We start from the raw sequence: 14,180 nt of genomic DNA on the forward strand, positions 1-14,180 counted from the left end.
AACTTTATGTAGTACCCTATTAGAGCATGGACCCCTAGTAAACTTGTAAGAGAATCAATAAATAACCAATCTTTCATTACTTCAATTTTCTTCAAGACCACTCATACACCATCATTAATCACAAGATGACCCATAGATTCCACTTCAGAGACACCAAAGGCACATTTGGACCTTTTGAGAAATAGGTGATGATGAGAAATTGATTGTAAGACCCGGTCCACGTAAGTGACATGGGCATGCCAATTTTACTTTAAATTAAGATGTCATAAAAAAAGACAAGGATAAAATGACATAGAAAGGGCTTAAAGATGTGATTCATGAGACTCTAGAAGGTGGAAAATGCATTATAAAGGATAAAAGGCATCACCAAGAATGTGTAATGGGCTTCATGAGTGTAAAATGTTGTTTTGAGAATATTGAATTCGTTCATATGAATTTTGTGGTAGTTGGCATGGGGATCAATCATAGTAAGTAATTAAGCACCTTTAAACAATTCCAAAAGATCATCAATGACTAAAATGGGGAACTTATCTTGATGTTTATTCTATTGAGAGGTTGAAATTCAAGACACGTGCATTAAGTCACAAGTGCCTTCCTTTTTTAGTACCATGACAACTTGGGATTGAAAATGGCTCATACTAAAGTGAATGACACCAAAAAGTAGCAATTTTTGAGCGATTTTTTCAATTTCACTTTTTTTTAGCAAATGGGTGGCAATAATGGTGTGCATTTGGTTTGATTTGCTTGATATGAGTGGAATAGAATGATCATGTGCCCCATGGGAGGGTGGGAAACCTAGGGGACTTTCAAATACTAACTGGTGTTTATCTAAGACTAACTACAAGTTAGGATGGATGGGTGTTTTTCTAAGAGGAACATAAATCTATAGCTAGTTTTATCAATTTCAACGCAAAAAGCTTCATGAATTGATCTAAGTGTCATATCCCTCTTTTTTCCTTTGAATTTTTGCAAAGTAATTGGAGAAAATATTCTTTCGACCTAAGAAATAGCTCTAATACCACTTGGTATATACCTTACATATAAAAATACTATCACATACAATATATCTAATAATACGATAGAAATTATCCACACTTTATTAATATCAAAAACCTTAAGGTAGGGCAACACCTTGCAATTGATCCTTTCAAGAAATCCACTCATGTTTAATTTCCTCTTCAAAAGGGGAATCTCATAATAAGCTAAGCTCCAAATATAATAAACTCTACATATCTCATAAAGAGGACTTCATACTTTATTTATAACTAGTTAAGGGACCCTACCTAATGGACCTTATTTAATGAGGCCCCAATACATGTATTCATTATTAATTGCCACAGTAGGCTTTATATAATAATATAATGGACCTAGTCCATCCTACATTAAATGAATTCGATTATTATTACTCTAGTATAGGCCCTTTGGCCTCCCACTATACTCTTAGGTGTTAAGTAAACTTGACGAGGTGAAAGAGTCAAAGTTACTCGGTCAACAGTCGTGGTTTTTGGTACATGGTTCTAGTTTCCCATGGTTTTGTACCAGTGAATTGCATGTAATGAAGCCCTTAAAAGGCTTCAAAATACTCCACTTTAATGGTACTAGGGATGTGAGTGATGAAGGCTCACTTGATCGACTTGGCCTGGTTTGGCTAAGGGACAGTAATAAATATTTTGTTACTTGTTTTTCTTTGGACCGGGGTTTTCTAGGATAAACATTATATGTTTATGATTTGTGTTTTCTTGCTGGTAAATTTATATTTCTCTTTCATAAAAAATTTAACAACTAGTATTAGAGCCAGGTTATCAGTTTCATGAAGGAGTTAGATGATTTGTTTAATGTTAATTCCTTCAAAGCTTAAATGAAAAAATGAAGTATTGAATATTATTGTTCAAAAATTCCAAAAATAGGAGAAAAAAAAATGCTATTAGTGTTAATGTGGACAGTGTGTCAGTTGTGCCAAGTTCAAGCAGGAGAAGGCAGCCAACAAGAGGAATCAAAGGAAATTGTTGGGATCCAAGTTGGATCATTATATTGTTTTTCATCCATCTCAATGCTTTTAGAGTGTAAAAAGTGGAGGAACTAGGTCATAGGACCAATTTTATTGGTGGGACCCAGTTTGGCAAATTGGGGTCTAAAACCATTTGGGAGCATTTTGAGGCATCAAACAATGTTTTTTGGGGTCTAAAGCTTTTATGGGTTAGTATCGCACATACTTTTCATATTCTAAACACAGATATCTTTCCAATGGCATTGGAATCACCTCAATCAGAGTTTGTATACAAAAGTTATGCCACTCATAAGTTGACTTTCCTATTTTCACCACCATAATTCGAGAGGATGTCATGCCAGCCCCCATTATTCATGGAAAAGGGGACATCCATGTGATTATGTTTAAGAATACTCTAGACGTGTCCACATTGTAACTCTGGTTAAGAGTTGAAGGAGTCAAACCTGGCCACTAGTAGGCTATTAGGATGTGTTATAACCTGACCATGAGGAGGAAAAAGGGGTTACATTCTTTTTTAGTGCACTTGTACCATAGATGATCAGAGTGACCAAGAGGGATAAGGAGAGAGCACATTGAGAGGATTTTTGCACTATAGTATCACACAAGCCACAAGCCTTACTTCTTTATAATCACAGTCATATTCTATTCGAAGAACGAGAGCAAAGTGGCCTCACTTTCCAACTGGGTTCTCTTGAAAGGGTTTCCCAGGATATATCATGTGTCAAATGTGTTTGTGAGATTTCATTTCATTGTTCTCTATTTTCTGAATAAATTATAATTTTCATGCATACACACTTAACAGTAATTTACAAATCCATAAACCTAAAGAGAAATAAACCCTAATAGTGTAGATTTCATATTTTTAAATACAGTTTATCAAATATGTTGTGACAAACTGTCTACTGGAATATCCACTATAGTTTATGAATTAAGTTGCCATTGGTTGGAGGCTTGAGAGAAAGTTGTGGAGGTCATGAGGAATTCCCAAGGTTCCATTGGTATATCTGTGATGGGGTTTCAAATAGAGTGTTTGCAAATCGTAGGCTGCTAGATAGTGGTATATGCCCAAACACAAAAAAAAAAAGATCACAGAGTTATGTGAAAAGAGAGCGGTTTCTGTGGAAATCATCAGTTAGAAAGGGTTTTATGACTACAAAAGATCTCCAGTGTGGTAAGACAATGGATGTTATGATGGGTACAGAGGATGTTGGTAGGCATCAAGCATGGAAATAGTGTGCGGGAAGGCATTCAAGCCTCAAAATTGACCATTGCTTAGTTTGGATCTAAGCATTGTAGTTGTGATTGTTTCAATGATTGTGCGAGAGAATCAACCTACATGAGGCATGATCTTGTATATTTAAACAGGTTTCTATGTGGAGTAAAAATTTTGTGGTTTCCTTCATACTATGAAAAAAAATTACAATGGTGAAATGGGTGGCCTATGGAAGAGCAACAACAACATGTAAATAGGCATACAGTTGTAAGACCCGGTAAGGCATGTGTACCCTTGGGAAATTATCAGTAAAGTCTAGAGTTAGACTAGATGATAATGTGGCATGTTGAATTACCAGATACTCTAGATATAAAATTTGAGGGTGGTAGGGTTTGGAGGTGAGTGGTGTTAGCTCACTTGGTTGGTTTGGTTGGATTTGGTCAAGGGAAACACAAGTTAAGTTTTAAGGGGGGATTATAAGGTAAACTTAACTAGGTGAAAGAATTAAAGATACTTAGTCAAAAATGGTTGTTTTGGTGTTTTGGAGAATTTAGTATCTACGGATAAATACTAATTCCCTAGATAAGTAGTTGTATTTATTTCCTATAAGAAATAGATAAGATGAGAAGATAGAAGGCCTATCTGTAGTTCCGCTTTCCTCTCGTCTTCCTTGTATCGATTCCATCCCTCCTTCTTGTACTTAATCTGCTTGAGAAGTACCCTGTAAACACAATAGAAGACAAAAACTGATCAAAGCATACGATCTATTGAATATAAGTGAAAGGAATCATATACAATTCACACACATAAGCATTATGAAATAATACAAACATATGGGAAAAAGGTTCAAACACTTTATTAGATACAAGAAGGAATTACAACCATTGGTGTCTGATTCAAAGCCATTCCTCAAGCTTGGATCCCATCCACATCACATCAAAAGCATGACAAACTTGTAGCATCACAATACTTGCTTCAAAGCCAAATCTCATAGCAGCATTATTTCCTTACAATTCAACATAATCCAGCCCCTAATCACTTAGATGAGTGGTCAATTATAGGAAGATGAAGGAGGTTTTGTCATTAATGGTGGCATTGAATGGCCTTCCATAGTTAGAATTAGTTCCATGGAGGAAGGGATGAGAGAATAGGATGCACCTTAACTCATTCCTCATCCATTTTCAAGCTCATAGGAGTTGATAAGTGAGGGAAACTTCTAGATGACTCCAAAAGATAAGAATATTCCCCAAACCCTATGTGAATTTTGCTCATTCTCGTCTAGCGCAGGTCAAAGGAAGCCTAAGTGCTCTACAGAGCACCCTGGCAGTGGACTTAACTGCTTTGTAGTGCACCTTCATAAGGACATACCTGTGCTGGTCCCTCTAGAGGCTATTTCTGGATGTCTTCAAGTCATGAAACTATCTGGGAAGGAGGCATTCAAATGGGTGACTTGTTTAGGGCATGAAACAACTGAAATTAGGGTTTGATGAGCCCTAAAACACTGATCTATATGTTTGGATTTGATTTGCCCAAATGGATTTGTAACAGCTGCCCCCTAAAGCATGAAGTCAGAAAAATACCAATTTCGAATGAAATTCTTTACGATGTGATGAGGAGTTATCAAAGTGGAAGGTGACCTGCATCAATTACAATACATATATCATGATATTTTATTTTACATGAATTGCTGAGGGAAGGCATACCCATGCTCAACTTATAAACTTTCATTACATGTACATAAACAGTCGTCTACAGATTTAGACCCATGATTAGAATGACCATCAATGTAAAGCCATTATACATATGATTTAGTACTCCTGAAATCACAGCCCAGATGGATGAAAATAGATCTGAGGTCTTCAAACTCGTTCAATTTTTCGCTCAAGTACAAGTCTATCCATGTGAATATGTGATCTTAAGTCGAACATGGGAAGACACCATCTGATTACCGACCAATGATGTAAGTTGTTAACAGATGCAAGAGAAATCATCGATAATGATAATGATCCTCAATGTACTGCAGTACACTTTGCATGGTGTGAATAGATGATTTGATGTTGAACACCATACAAAGTCTTTCGATCAAAGGCCATTGATGTATGCTTATCGTCAAAAGTGAGAAACCTGCCATTGATGCATGCAAGCTTCAAGGTACTGAATAGGTGCTTCTAATTCAACTTCTTAGATAATGAGTTGATGTCGACAAGAAGCGACTCGTCGCAGGAGGGCCTTGATGTATCCCACATCAATGACATGAAACGAGTGTAGTGATTTTAGAGATGGAATTTGACTGACGACACAAGGTTCAGGAATGGTGGTCATGAAAATGAAGGCTTATGGTATTGCAAAAGATGAATTTTGACTGAATGACTTCTCTTGAACAAGTTAGCGACACTAAAGTGAATTGGTAGCATTGACCCAAAACAAAGTGATGGATGGTATGATATACCAACAGTGTGATAACCATCAAGCTAGTAACCCAACCCGAATAGTCACGGTGATGGAGTGAAAGTGTCATGTTCAAGAGTGACCTACTACCATAAAGTGGTTTTCCCATTTTCCCCAGTCATTGCTGACCAGTACCTCTTTATTTTTATCAAGCTTGAGGAGGATAACATATGCTTGTTGTATAATTTCACCCTCAGGCGAATCCATCGCTATTTGATGTTTTAATGAGTCTAGTGAAGGTGAAACTCGGTCTTGTCTAGATGGACAAGTTTGTCACTATTTGATGTTTTAACGAGTTTAACAACAAAGATAACTTGATCCTTTTCATGTTTAGAGAGTTTAAAAAGAGACAAAAAGAAAACCCCACAAGTTCTTTTTTGCAAATTAATCTCTCAAGCTCGAAAAAGCGTCAAATAATACAAGAGAGATATCATTTCCAATCCGTTAACAAGCTGGAAAGGACGAGCGCTCAACAATATTTCAATATTTAGAGAGTCTGAAAAGAGCTTAAAGAGGACTCCAAGGGGGTTCCTTTTTCGTTTTTAATAGAGCTCGAAAAAGAGATAAAAGTGTGCTCTGTGGTGTACAACTTACAATCGAGCACAATGAATTCTATAAATCAGTTGCAAAACCTGCTCAAGGCATCACCAAATAGATTAAAAATATTTGTTTCATAGGAAAAAATAGCTAAGTACTAATGTTTAATCAATTAATGAACATGAAATAAACATAAAACAAGATTTTACCATTTGGAACTTACCATTCAGTTTTGTGCTCTGAGCTTAGTTTTTACCTCGACTTTCACCAGCTGATTGCAAGAGATTCTGCAGATCATTTCTCGAGCTGTCCAGACCAGGTAGAAACTAAACCTCTCTTCTTTCTTTTCAAGTCATTCTTTCGTCATTTCATGCAATTTTTAGGGTTTTTTGGGGCCCTTGGGGTTTCATTTTTTTGCCCTGGGATTAGCGCAGGCTTTCACATCGAAAACTGCGTTGAAGAGCACCCAGATAGAAGGTTGCATGCTCTGTAGTGCACTGTCTCTGTGTCTAGGTTGCGCTAGGCGCATTTCCCAAGTTTGTTTTAGTTGTTTTCTCCAAAATTTTTCCTTTTTTTTGCATGGAAAGGATCCTAATTTATCTTATGATTTTGTTTCAGACTTTCATCGGATCAGAATGCCGATTACATGGCAATAAAGAGAGCATGAAGAACAAGATATGGTTGCCCCAAACAATCCGAGTATAGTTGAGGCCCTCAGAAATTATGGGTTACTCAAATACTTTAAGTTGTCTGGATTGAGGCAACAAATAGAACTAATACAGTTCCTTGCTCGTGCATGGGATCCAAACAATTAGACTTTTCACATTAGGGATAAGATGGTCCCTATTACCATTGAGGATATTTACATTCTTATCGGACTGTCGAGGCAAGGTGCCCCCATCTCACTTTCTGGATTTTCCCATGGAGGTGAATCAGTGAGATTATATCAAACAGTTTTGTTGGCCAGGTACGCAACCTATCAAGGATGGGAAAATAAATATCATGGATGTATGTGATTTTCCTTTAAGAACGATTCTCTTCACAAATGCAAAATTGGCTGGTAGTGTGACAATCCATCTGGCAAACAGATCTTATATGCAGTATGCACTAGAGTGTCTAGAACCAAAAGTTTTCAACTGGTGTTGATCCGGATTTAAACAAGAACGCAACAAAATACAAAGATAACCATAAATACAGATATGCAGTGGAAATAATACTTCATTTTATTAATGTAAAATACTGAAATATGCTTACAAATAGAAATGGAAATAAACCAGCTAGGGTGATGGTAGCTTATCTCTGAGAAGAGATGTGGCGGCTACATGCCTCTGAACTCTGTGTTACAATGAGGCTCAAAGGCCTATTTATTGTTGAGAAACAATGGAAAACCCTTAACATCTCAAAACCTAACCCTAGAAGATGAAATGCCAAATTGTGGGCCCCGTTTTGGGTAAGTTGGTACATCAACTTCCTGGGGTCGTAACTTTTGCACCCAATCTTCGTTTAACGCGTACAATAGCTCGTTAGAAAGATCTATCTGAGAACTATAACTTTGGGAAGAGAAACATCGGTCCACGGACCCATTTTTCTCCTATATTTACCAAAAAACATCATTTAAGGCCTCAAAACGGCTCCGGAAGTTCAGGACCCGAAAAATTGCTAAATATAGTAAATTGTGCTACAATTACGGAAACTGAAAAATTGAAAGAGATAGTTGTGGGGGTCCAAGTAGGATAGGTGGGTGGCCACCAACATCCACCTGGATCATTCCTCCCCCATTAGGAAGCAATGGTTCTCATTGCGTTGAGTTCCTCCATCTGCTGAACTTGGTCCCTGGTGAGTTGTTTTGCAATCTTAGATGTGTCTAGTAATGGTGGGAAGCATGGTCAAGGGCAGTACACATTGAACACTTGGTGCAGGCAAAGGAATGGAGGAATGTTGTGCTCCAAAGCATTATTTCCCACAGCCTTGGTAATGGTGTAAGGACCATGTCAGCGTGGTCGGAGCTTCTGATGGGCTCTTGTAAGGCGTTTTTTCTTCATATGTAACCAAAATTTGTCGCCCACATGAAACTTGTGTGGTGGCCCTATGGGTGAGGAGAAGTTGTTCCTATATTCTTTCATGACCATATCCCTCTGCTGCTGTTGCTGCATGGAGGAACCCTTCGCGGGGGTCATGGATGTGGTGACGATCTTCCCCTCACTTTGGGAGCAAACAAGATAGAAAATGAATTTCCTAGTCTGGGAGATGAGCTTGATGCCTTTCTTAGTAGTGATCAAAGAGGTGGCGGTAGGTGGGGCTACCTCCGATATCCTGTATAATGAATTACACAAAGAAATAATGACAACGCGAGGCCTTGACTCATACACAGCATGTCGCAGCCACAAGTATGGCTAGCCTAATAATACATCACAAACATCCAGAGGTGTAACATCACATAATACCTCGTCTGTGAAGGGTTTGATGCTGAAGGGAATGCAGCACCGCTGGTGAAATCGAAGATCTTGTCTTTGGTGAAGCCACCCAATACTGTACGGTTGCGGGTGTGGTGTAGTCGGTAGGCCCAACCGCTACACAACCTCTACTGAAATGGGGTTCTTTTGGCTGCCACTGTCAATAATGAATTGCAGCGGAGAACCCTTCACCCACATCTATGAGTGGAAAAGATGCTCCCCCTCCTCTGGATCTTCGGGCTCATTCTTTTGGATCTTGGTCGTGGCAACAGTGATGTTGGGCTTCGCATCAATGATCTACTTCCCTTTGCCATTCCCCTTATCAGGTTCTGACTCAGGGTCGGAACATGCATCTGATTCTGAGGCATTCAACTTGGCCACCAACGACTGCTTGGTCCAACACTCACTTGTGTTGTGAGTGGGGCTCTTATGGAACTCACACCACTTTCCTATGTCTTTCTTCGACTTCGTGGTGTTTCTCTTTTCTTGCGGCTTCGACGAGTTGTCTTGGGTCACCCCGCCTTGGCTTTGTCCTTTGGTCTTTAGATTTGCAATCCAAAGTCTCGCTTCTTCTGTTTGAACTTTTGCTCAATTTCGATAGCATATCGGTACACCGTGACGAACAAGGAGATGTTCAGGAACTCCATCTCTTCCTAGATGTATCTTTGTAGGCAGCCGCGGTATTTGAGTACCAGATGAAGCTCAAAATCTTTGATACCCAACTGTGTGTGAAGGGTATGAAAAATGTTTGTGAATTCTGGCACATCTTGGTCCCTTACCTGCCACAGCGTGGTCCACTTTAAGTATTTGTCCTCATAGCTTTTGACAGGGTAGTATTGCTCCTTGATGGCATCCCGAAATGAATTCCAAGTGGGTGTGGCTTAAAACATTGAGCTCGTACTTTCATCCTGTTGCTCGCAGTAGGTTTCCCACTAGTCTTTGACGTGGGGGGCTGCTTTGAGAAGAGCGACAACAATATTTTCCTGACTCGAAAAATCATGAACATAAAAATACCCATCTAGCAGATTTAACCATTTATCTACGACATCTGCGTCTATTTGACCCTCGAAGATGGGGATTTCAAAATTAACTTGTACCTTAAATGGTGTGGCATTTCCAGAGTAGCTATTGGAAGTCGATGCGTTGCCTCTGGGTAGCCGCTGAAGGATCTGGGAAAATTTGTCCATCATCATTTTCCTTTGTCGCTCGAGGGCTTCTTCGAGCAAGATTTTGATAGGATCTCTTGCCCCCTCATCTTTATTTTCATCCGCCATGGGAGGTCATTGGGATTTGTGAGGCTAGTCTTGCAAAGGTTCGACCAATTCAAGCCCTAACTCCTTATATCCCGACCTCGTTGGGGACATGCAAAGAAAAATAGAGAAAAAAAGCAGATTGCTCTGATACCACTGATTCGGATTTAAACAGGAACGCAACAGATTACAGAGATAACCATAAATACAGATATGCAGCGGAAATAATACTTCATTTCATTAATGTAAAATACTGAAATGTGCTTACAAACATAAATGGAAATAAACCAGCTAGGGCGATGGTAGTTTATCTCTGAGAAGAGATGTGGCGGCTACATGCCTCTGAAATCTGTGTTACAATGAGGCTTGAAGGCGAAACAATGGAAAACCCTTAACATCCCAAAACCTAACCCTAGAAGATGAAACACCAAATTGTGGGCCCTGTTTTGGGTAAGTTGGTACTTCAACTTCCCGGGGTCGTAACTTTGGCACCCGATCTTCTCTTGATGCGTACAATAGCTCGTTAGAAATATCTATCTGAGAACTATGACTTTGGGAAGAGAAACATTGGTCCATAGACCTATGTTTCTCCCAGATTTCCCAAAAAACGTTTAGGGCCTCAAAACGGCTCCAGAAGTTCAGGGCCCGAAAAACTGCTAAAAACAGTAAATTGTGCTACAATTACGGAAACTGAAAAACTGAAAGAGATAATTGTGGGGGTCCAAGTGGGATAGGTGGGTGGTCACCAACATCCACTTGGATCATTCCTCCCCCCTTAGGAAGCAATGGTCCCCATTGCATTGAGCTCCTCCATTTGCTGAACTTGGTCTAGTGAGTTATTCTGCAATCTCGGATGTGTCCAGTAATGGTGGGAAGCATGGTCGAGGGCGGTACACATTGAACACTTAGTGCAGGCGAAGGAATGCAGGAATGTTGTGCTCCAAAGCATTGTTTCCCACAACCTTGGTAATGGTATAAGGACCATGTCGGCGTGGTCAGAGCTTCTAACGGGCTCTTGTAAGGCATTCTTTCTACATATCTAACCAAACTTTGTCACCCACCTGAAACTTATGTGGTAGCCCTGTGGGTGAGGAGAAGTTGTTCCTGTGTTCTTTCATGACCGTATCCCTCTGCTGCTGCATGGGAGAACCCTTCACAGAGGTCATGGATGTTGTGATGATATTCCCCTCACTTTGGGAGCGAACCAGACAAAAAATGAATTTCCTAGTGTGGGAGATGAGCTTGCTGCCTTTCTTAGCAGTGATCAAAGAGGTGGAGGTAGGTGGGGCTACCTCTGGTATCCTGTATAATGAATTACACAAAGAAATAATGATAGCGTGAGGCCTTGACTCATACACAACATGTCGCCTCCATAAGTATGGCTAGCCTAACAATACATCACAAACATCCAGAGGTGTAACATCACACAATACCTCGTTTGTGAAGGGTTTGATGCTATAGGGAAGGCGGCACTGCTGGCAAACTCGAAGATCTCGTCCTTGGTGAAGCCACCCAATACTATACGGCTGCGAGTGTGGTGTAGTCGATGGGCCCAACTGCTTCACAACCTCTGCTGAAATGAGGTTCTTTTGGCTGCCACTGCCGACAATGAATTGCAACAGCAAAACCTTCCCCCACATCTATGAGTGGAAAAGACGCTCCCCCTCCTCTGGATATTTGAGCTCATTCTTTTGGATCTTAGTGGTGGAAACAGTGACGTTGGGCTCTGCATCAATGATCTACCTCCCTTTGCCATTCCCCTTGTCGGGTTCTGACTCAAGGTCGGAACATGCATATGATTCTGAAGCCTTCAACTCAGCCACCAGTGACTGCTTGGTCTGACACTCACTTGTGTTGTGAGTGGGGTTCTTATGGAACTCACACCACTTTCCTATGTCTTTCTTTGACTTCATGGTGTTGCACTTTTCTTGCGGCTTCGACGAGTTTTCTTGGGTCACCTCATCTTGGCTTTGTCCTTTGGTCTTCAGATTCATAGATCCAATGTCTCGCTTCTTCTGTTTTAACTTTTGCTCGATTTTGACAGTGTATCAGTATGCCGTGCTGAGTGAGGAGATGTTCAGGAACTCCATCTCTTCCTAGATGTATCTGTGTATGCATCCGCTATATTTGAGTACCAGATGCAGTTCAGAACCTTTGATACCTAACTTTGTGCAAAGGGTATGAAAAATGTTTGTGAAGTCTGGCACATTTTGATCCCTTCCCTACCACAGCGTGGTCCACTTTATGTATTTGTCCTCATAGCTTTTGACAGGGTAGTACTGCTCCTTGATGGCATCCCAAAATGAATTCCAAGTGGGTGCGGCTCAAAATAGTGAGCCTGTACTTTCATCCTGCTGCTCACAGTAGTTTCCCACAAGTCTTTGACTTGGGGGGCTACATTGAGAAGAGTGACAACAATCTCTTCCCGACTAGAAAAATCATGAACAGAAAAATACCCATCTAGCAGATTTAACCATTTATCTATGGCATCTACATCTATTTGACCCTCGAAGATGGGGATTTCAAAATTAACTTGTACCTTAAACGGTGTGGCATTTCCAGAGTAGCTGTTGGACAACGATGCGTTGCCTCTGGGTAGCCGCTAAAGGATCTGGGCTAAGTTGTCCATCATCGCGTTCCATTGTCGCTCGAGGGCTTCTTTGAGCAAGATTTTGATAGGATCTTCTGCCCCCTCGTCTTTCTTTTCATCTGCCATGGGAGGTCGTTGGGATTTGTGAGGCTAGTCTTGCAAAGGTTCGACCAGTTCAAGCCCTAACTAGTTATATCCCGACTTCGTTGGGGACATGAAAAGAAAAACAGGGAAAAAAGCGGACTGCTCCAATACCACTGATCCAGATTTAAATAGGAACGCAATAGATTACAAAGATAACCATAAATACAGATATGAATTGGAAATAATACTTCATTTCATTAATGTAAAATACTGAAATATGCTTACAAATAGAAATGGAAATAAACCAGTTAGGGCGATGGTAACTTATCTCTGAGAAGAGATGTGGTAGCTACATGCCTCTGAACTCTGTGTTACAATGAGGCTCGAAGGCATGTTTATTGTTGAGAAACAATGAAAAACCATTAACATCCCAAAACCTAACCCTAGAAGATGAAACGCCAAATTATGGGCCCCATTTTGGGTAAGTTGGTACATCAACTTCTCGGGGTCATAACTTTGGCACCCGATCTTCGTTTGACACGTGAAATAGCTCGTTAGAAATATCTATCCGAGAGCTATAACTTTGGGAAGAGCAACATTGATCCATGGACATAGGTTGCTCCCAGATTTCCCAAAAAACATCGTTTAGGGCCTCAAAACAACTTCGGAAGTTCAGGACCCGAAAAACTGCTAAAAATAATAAATTGTGCTACAATTACGGAAACTGAAAAATTGAAAGAGACAATTGTGGGGGTCCAAGTGGGATAGGTGGGTGGCCACCAACATCCACATGGATCATTCCTCCCCCCTTAGGAAGTAATGGTCCCCATTGCGTTGAGTTCCTCCATCTACTGAACTTGGTCCCTAGTGAGTTGTTCTGCAATCTCGGATGTGTCCAGTAATGGTGGGAAGCATGGTCGAGGGCGGTACACATTGAACACTTGGTGCAGGTGAAGGAATGGAGGAATGTTGTGCTCCAAAGCATTATTTTCCATAGCCTTGGTAATGGTGTAAGGACCATGTCGGCGTGGTCAGAGCTTCTGATGGGCTCTTGTAAGGCATTCTTTCTGCATATGTAAACAAACTTTGTCGCCCACCTAAAGCTTGTGTGGTGGCCCTTTGGGTGAGGAGAACTTGTTCCTGTGTTCTTTCATGACCGTATCCCTCTGCTGTTGCTGCTGCGTGGAGGAACCCTTCACGAGGGTCATGGATGTGGTGACGATCTTCCCCTCACTTTGGGAGTGAACCAGACAGAAAATGAATTTCCTAGTCTGGGAGATGGGCTTGTTGCCTTTCTTAGTAGTGATCAAAGAGGTGGCGGTAGGTGGGGCTACCTCCGGTCTCCTGTATAATGAATTACAAAAAGAAATAAGGATAGCGCGAGGCCTTGACTCATACATATCATGTCGCCTCCACAAGTATGGCTAGCCTAATAATACATCACAAACATCTAGAGGTGTAACATCACACAATACCTCTTCTATGAAGGGTTTGATGCTGTAGGGAAGGCGGCACTACTGGCGAACTCGAAGATCTCGTCCTTGGTGAAGCCACCCAATACTGTACGGCTCCGAGTGTGGTGTAGTCGATAGGCCCA

This window comes from Pinus tabuliformis, chromosome 5_2, assembly GCF_031772625.1.
Source record: "Pinus tabuliformis cultivar Carrire ecotype Pingquan chromosome 5_2, CPIR1, whole genome shotgun sequence".
NCBI classification, from domain to species: domain Eukaryota; kingdom Viridiplantae; phylum Streptophyta; class Pinopsida; order Pinales; family Pinaceae; genus Pinus; species Pinus tabuliformis.